We start from the raw sequence: 7,294 nt of genomic DNA, 5'->3' as shown, positions 1-7,294 counted from the left end.
AGAGAGAGAGAGAGAGAGAGAGAGAGAGAGAGAGACATGATTAACATGAAATCTGAGCTTATAATGAGATTTCCAATAATTGCAGCGGATATACTGCTGCAATAAAACTGCGATGTTGATGGCAGACAGGTCAATGACGCATACGTGTAATAATTACAATATCAGCTATCAGTGAACAGTGAAATCAAGCTCAGAGTACACATAAAACACACCACACATGCAGCCACACAAGATCCCGCATCATATTGATACTGAAATCAATGCAACATCATGTAATTCATGTAAACATCAGAGTATGTAGAAAAAACCTGAAATGTACTTTATAATGTAGGCCTACTATGTTTGTACGAACTCTCGGAGGCCCTGCAAACTAAGTTAAATCCACTATCTCTGTGATCAGTTGTTTTTTTTATGTGTTTTTCTTTCTCAAACACAATCAGCTAAATGCGGATGAAATTCAAAACTGAAGCCATCCAACTGCTCCTCTGTCCGAGCCAGATGGCTCCCATGATGCCATCAATTCATCTCGGTAATGAAATCAGAGGCAGCATTAAAGGAGCCGTCACTGGCGCCATGACGACCAAATGTTATAAGGTCTGGTCTGACCCTTATCGAGCCTCCACTCAGGAAGGAAATAATAATAATAATAAGTTTGTGACATTTAAAAAAAAAAAAAAACTGCTTATTCATCTCTGATGATGTCTTCTAGTTGAAATGCATTTGTTTTTCGCCCTCAATGAATAAGAAGATGACTTTTGTTTGTTTTTGTCACCAGAAACACTGTGACTATGGCTGTTTTCATTTTTAATCAGTTTATTATTTCTCTATTCATTTGTTACCAGCCACGACAGCAACGCTGGTATTGCTTTCCCCTGTGTCTGTGTGTGTGTGTGTGTTTGTGTGTGTGTATGTTTGTGTGCGTGTGTGTGTGTGTGTTTGTGTGTGTGCGCGCGTGTGTGTGTGTCATCATGGCAAAACATGTTCTTGGACACACCTATTTTAGCGGGAACTACCACAGAGTGAGTTTTAAGTATTTTGTGGGTTATATGTCTGTTTGGTCTGTCTGTCTGTCTGTCTGTGTGTGTGTTTGTGTTTATCTGTCTGTCTGTGTGTGTGTGTTTCTGTATGTCTTGTCTGTCTGTCTTTCTGTGTATATGTTTATGTCTGTCTGTCTGTGTGTGTGTGTGTGTGTTTGTTAATGTCTCATCTGTCTGTCTGTCTGTCTGTGTGTGTGTGTGTGTGTGTGTGTGTGTGTGTGTGTGTGTGTGTGTGTGTGTGTGTGTGTGTGTGTTTGTTAATGTCTCATCTGTCTGTCTGTTGTGTCACCGCGATAGCAGTCATGAAACCTTACAGGTGTGTAGTTGAGAAAAAAATAAAGGCAGAGTTTGAAAGATGGGTGTGGTCTCATCCGGTTCAAGGTCATGAGGAGCTGAAGTCTATCCCAGCATGCAACGGGCGGGATGCAGGGTACACTCAGGAGGCACCATGATTACTCAAAACATTATCTCTAAGTGTTGTTACTGTACAGCCATGAGAGGTAAATAAACCTCAAAGATCATTAAACGCTTCAGGACTGATCCCACATATGAACCTCCTGGCAGGTCATGCCGGGTCCCAGCAGCAGGAACTAGGCCACTGTGTCTTTGTTTCTGCTGAAGTCTCCAACTCAGCAGTCAGTAATAAAGAGACTCGCTGCTGACGGGGCAGAATCTGCGGCTGTCATATGAGAGGGTTCAGACCTGGAGGGGACTCAGGTGATCCACCGCCCTTGGTACAAAAACCTCCGAGCGAGGTCAGGTAATATAAGCATGGACTGCACTTCTCAGGGTTCGTTGTAGTCGGATGGGCGTTGGCCACACAGGACCAATCAGACGAAGGGAGAGAGAGATATGTATGCAAAATGATCTGAAGGGCAAAGTGGAATTATTCAAAAGAGCAATTTGAAAGAAGAAGCTCATATTGATTTATCTTACATTGTTCAGTATATGAATGAAGTGAATGGGCTCAGTTCAGGCCCTGGATCATCCGCTAAAATTACCTTTTGGAATAAGGAAATAAAACTATGTAAGCACGAAGATAGAGACAATATGGAAACACTTTTTTTTCTCAGTGACTCTAGTTGTGAAAATGGCCCATTTAGTATCTCTACAAACGTCTCAGAAAGCTGCTGCTTAAGCCTTGAATTGAACCGACGAGGCATGAGATGAATCACGCTGCCTTTTAAGTAAGTGACAATCCACGAGGAGGCGTCCTGATGTTTAACAGTAACAGATGAGGAGGAGGGAGAAACAGCATTCTTCACCTCTGACAAGTTGGTTTATTCTGCAAAATGAAAGGCTGCAGGCCAGACGCGCGGCTGGCCTTCTCGCCATCGGACTATTAAATGTATTAGTTTGCTTTGTCTGGTGTTCTTGCACTCGCTTGATGTTTGGCAGTCAACAAATGCACGTGCACAGCTGTCCATATTTACGACAGCGACATGTGTAAGTGTGTTAAATAGGGCCGGGCGACATGGGGGAAAATCAGATATCACAATATTTTTGACCAAATACATCGATGTTGATATTGCGGCGATAATGTAGGCGTGACAATTTGACAAATTATTTTCACAATTCGATTTTAGATAAATAATCATCAACAATGTGCATAAAATGACAAAGTGGCAAATAAAATAACATCGCTATACTGTAAAACAAGAAAAAGACCACACTTATGCCATATCCCTTTATTAGCCAAAAAACTAATACGATATCTAGTCTCATATCTTGATAAATTGAAAGGATATTGATATATTGCCCAGCTTTAGTATTACACCCTGAAACTGTAAAGGCACCGAATTGCAAAAAAATACCAATTCTTGCATAAAGTTGCTTTGAAATAGTTGTAGTTTAGCAGAAGTATTCAGACAGAGTTGTAGTTTCTACATAGACAAATTCTTATTATTAACAAGTCTGTTCACAAAAAACCTCAAAAAAACAAACATCCTCCCAGTCCTTTCCCTGGCTGCAGCCAACAATCTCCACCGTCTTCTTCTTTGAACCTTGTTTTCACCTTAGGGTGCCGATTAACAACAAGCTAAGGGATTGCCGATAAAAACTAGCTTTTAAGCTAAGTGGGATGCATTTGCAATTGTTTTCCCCTTAAAGAATCTTGATTAAACTAATGTGCACTGTCCTCTTAAAAAAGAAAGAATAAGAACAACAATTTATTTGCATTCCCTGAGTGAATCATGCTCTAACTCAGTGAAATAAAGGTTAAATAAATCCCTCTCTTTGGCCAAACAGGCTTTCACTGTGGTGCTGCCTCCCTTTCTTTGCATTCGTTCCCTGAGGATATAGGTGATATTTATGAGCAATCAATAATCTGGTGAGCCCACACAGACTAAAAGCCATTACATGGATCAGGGTGTTTGCAGACGGACTGTTTTCTCTGCTCTTGTTGAGTTTCTCAGTATCTAAAATGAAGAGCAAATAGAGACTTTGGTATTTAAAGGTGCTCTAAGCGATGTCACGCGTTTTTAAGGCAACAAGATCTTTTGTCACATACAGCGAACATGTCCACATTATCCGCTAGCCGCCTGTCCCCTGAACACACTGGAAAAAAAGGGAAGGAGTGGGGGATACGGGAGGAGGGAGGGGCGAGCTAGCCTCCGAACATCAACAACAAATGACATCACCCAACATTGGTTGGAGTTTTAAAAGTACACCTTTAAAAGTATTACATTTTCTCATAAATGACTGGATAACATTCAGTTAAGACTATTTATCCACTAATTACAATGCCATTTAAAAAAGACTGAAGATGTCATACTGGTACTGAAGTTATCTAAAAACACAGATTATGTAGATTCCAATTTTTAAGCCCCAGCATGGGTCCAAAGATGCTGTGATTTCTATGATATAACATAATGGCATCTTTCAATACTTGCCCTGTGTGGTAAGGGCCCATGTCTTTGTAACACAGGCCCACTGTTGGAAATGTGTAGTCTCTAAACCCAAAATAAAGACATCATCAGGATTATGTCCTTAGACTTCCCACCAGAGCCACAGAAGACATTATACAACTGCTTTCACAGAGTCGGACTTCTCATGATGAGTAGAATAAGTGGATTACACCTTTAACTACTGGGCTGAATTAATTAAAGTCAATATCAAAGAGTTAGCTTTTTTTGGCATTTGAAAAGTAAAATGATTGTAGTAGATGTGCTAAACGTTGAGCCATTGTTTTTTATCATGTAATGAATTTCTCATATTTGACTTAGACACTTCAACAACACTTCATCGTGTGTCTGAAATCATCAACATCATTTAAAAGTTAAAAGTTAATTAAACGAGACAGAAAGAAAAGAGCCCAGAGCGCGAGACGAGAGCCAAATAGAACTCATTATATAGTCTAAGAATACTGCAAACAGAATCTGTTACACACACACACACACTCACACACACACACACACCAACCCACAACCAGCTCACTCAGTCGCAAACACATACACACAAACACACACACACACAAACAAACTCATTCAATAACGCCACATCGCACGCCGCACGCACACACACAAACAACACACTCATGCGTGCGTGGAGCGTCAGTCACGGCTCCATGAAGCACATGCCATGTAGCCATGCTGCAATGCATGCTCGCATGCGTTCACTACACACTCATCATTCGTTTTGTCCACACTCCTAGCTGACTATTGGTCATGACATCACTACCGAGACACAACGCAAGCTGCTCACGCAGTCATCATCCTACACGCTATCTCATGTCACGCCGCACGCACGCTAGACGCACACACTCGATGTGGTGTTTTATCGCACGCACGCAAGATGCACGGCTACAGCGGACGCACGCATCGCTGCAGCGACGCGCGCCAGCGCAAGAGAAACAGCACAGCACAGCAAACAAACACATACACCACACACAAAGCAGCAGCACAGACGACTGACAGAGCAAAAACAGAAACGCCTCAGCAGTTTGGCTTAGAGATGTAGTTGTAGAATGTCGCCAAGCCACAAATGTTTCATAAGGTGCGTGTCGATATGACGCGTTGCGTGGTGGGGCGTCGAACACAGAGTGCGTGCGTCTGTGCTAGCAGCACATATAACTGGCTGAACAGTTGCTGCGTTACTATGGTAACCAGTTTCATGATGACGTGAATGTGAATGTGCAAAAAAATCCACCTGTTACTCATTTGTGACACAAATGTGCTGCTCTGCACAAAAAAAGGAAAAGGAGCCAAACCTGTTTCAAGTCCAATACTGTACGGGAGATTCAGACTCCACATTGATCTCGAGCGTTCATTTGGCCATCATTTAATCTCTCTCCTAACTCCTCTACCAACCGTATCGTCCCTTTCAAATTCCTGGGTTCCTCGTGTCTTCTCATCGTCACTCCATTGGAGCGGGGGGAGTTTCTTATGGGGTATCTAATGAGGTTAATGGTAGTATGTCACGTCGTGATTGATACGAGATATTGGTTCTGATATAGCTATGACAACACACACGGACAAGACACACACTACACACACACGAGCAGCACGAAGCACACACACACTGAGGCAGCATGCACAGCGACCACAGCCACCACCCCCCCCACCCACAACACCACACAACCCACACACCCCACGCATCAGTAGTTCCCACGAGTTTTTAGTCCTGTCTTGGGTGTGGTTTGGTGGCATTCTGGTTTTTTTGATGTGTGTGTGTTTGTGTTGGTTTTTGTGGGTGGGGATTTGGTGTTGGTTGGTTTTCTTGCCTTTGCACTCCTAATGTTCTTAGTCATCTTCTTTTTAACAAAAAACAAAAAACATATTCACAATAAACTAGATGACATAACTTCAAGTGAAACCAAAACAGAACACGCCACACGCACACGCACGCACGCACGCAGCACGCACGCACGCACGCACGACGCACGCACGCACGCACGCACACGCACGCACGAGCCACGCACGCCACGCACGCACAACCCCACACGTGCTGGTGTGGATTTGGTTTGTGTTGGTTTCTTGCCTGCACTCCTACATGTTCTTAGTCATCTTCTTAAAAACATATTCACAATAAACTAGATAACATAACTTTCAAGTGAAACCAAAACAGGAACACACACACACACACACACACACACACACACACACACACACGCTCTCTACCAGGTGAGCTACCCAGGTGCCCCACTAATTGTGATTAATGGAGCACACCTAACACATGCTGTTTTACAGACTGAACTGGACTTTTAAAGCATCGCTAACATCACACTTAAGTCACATTTCGAGTAAAAAAAGGCTAAAAGGTTTGCTAATCTCATGAAAGATTGTTCTTCTTTGTACGACCAAAGATTTTACACACGGCACTAATTCTTCAGCCCCCCTCCAGAGATGTTTGTCCTGATTTTAAGTCAATCAATCAAACACCCAGTCTCCATGTATGACCTCATCTACTTTTTCTTTATATTTAATCCTAGTTTTCTTCAGCTAATCATAATGAGATCAAGACATCTTTTGCAAGAGAGACGTGAGTACAGAAGGACGAATACATAAAACAAACATAACTATTCAAATAAAGGCACATGTACACACAAAGACCCTGGCCAGACATCACAACAGCTCATGCAGCATCAGAGTCAACCTGAGGCATCACTAAACAGATTTAATACCTCTCATCTATTCTACTTCTCATTTGATTTCCTACAGTTGTTTTTAGCAAACCCCAGAGGAAAGGTGTGGACATGTTGCATTTATCTGGTGGCTAACACACGTGCAAAACAGACAAGTGTGTGTTTTCAGTAGTGAAGAGGCGTCTTGTAGCTGCATTGCATTCTGGTCTATTTTCTGCTACAGCATTTTTAGAAACGACAGCCTTAGTCTTTCCGTATAATGCGTTTATGATGAAGTTGAGTGTTTGCAGGGAGGCTTTTGCATTGCTATCAAACTCGAATTGCCGCTGTTCAAACATATCTGAAAAGTTGTTTTGTTAATCTATGTTTGGAGAAGAAATGCTAGTTTGGAGCCAATATTTTCTTCCGACTTCCAACATGACTTTACTGACCTTGATCCCCATTTTAAAACGAACGTAATCTCAAATCTAAGTCTTCATCACAAAGGACCTGTTTTCAAAAAATAGACAATAAAAACTGAAATTAATCTCTTCCATCTCTTGTTTTGAGGACATTTGTTTCCTTCTCAAAAATACAAAACAAAAGCCCCACAAACCTCTGTTTCTCAGTTAGTCGACCGATACTACTGAACACACACACAATATCAAAAAAGCAAGCATGCATACTTAACCCCCCC

At 42.0% G+C, this 7,294-nt stretch overlaps 1 protein-coding gene across 1 annotated transcript in view; it reads right to left on the bottom strand.

Moving 5' to 3' along the window:
- LOC116701568 (solute carrier family 2, facilitated glucose transporter member 1) overlaps window positions 1–7,294 on the bottom strand; it is a 20,967-nt gene that overhangs the window by 12,195 nt on the left and 1,478 nt on the right. The window lies entirely within an intron of this gene.

Source organism: Etheostoma spectabile, chromosome 14, assembly GCF_008692095.1.
Source record: "Etheostoma spectabile isolate EspeVRDwgs_2016 chromosome 14, UIUC_Espe_1.0, whole genome shotgun sequence".
NCBI lineage: Eukaryota > Metazoa > Chordata > Actinopteri > Perciformes > Percidae > Etheostoma > Etheostoma spectabile.
The sequence above is the reverse complement of the archived record's forward strand: the minus strand, read 5'-3'. Positions and strand labels throughout refer to the sequence as shown.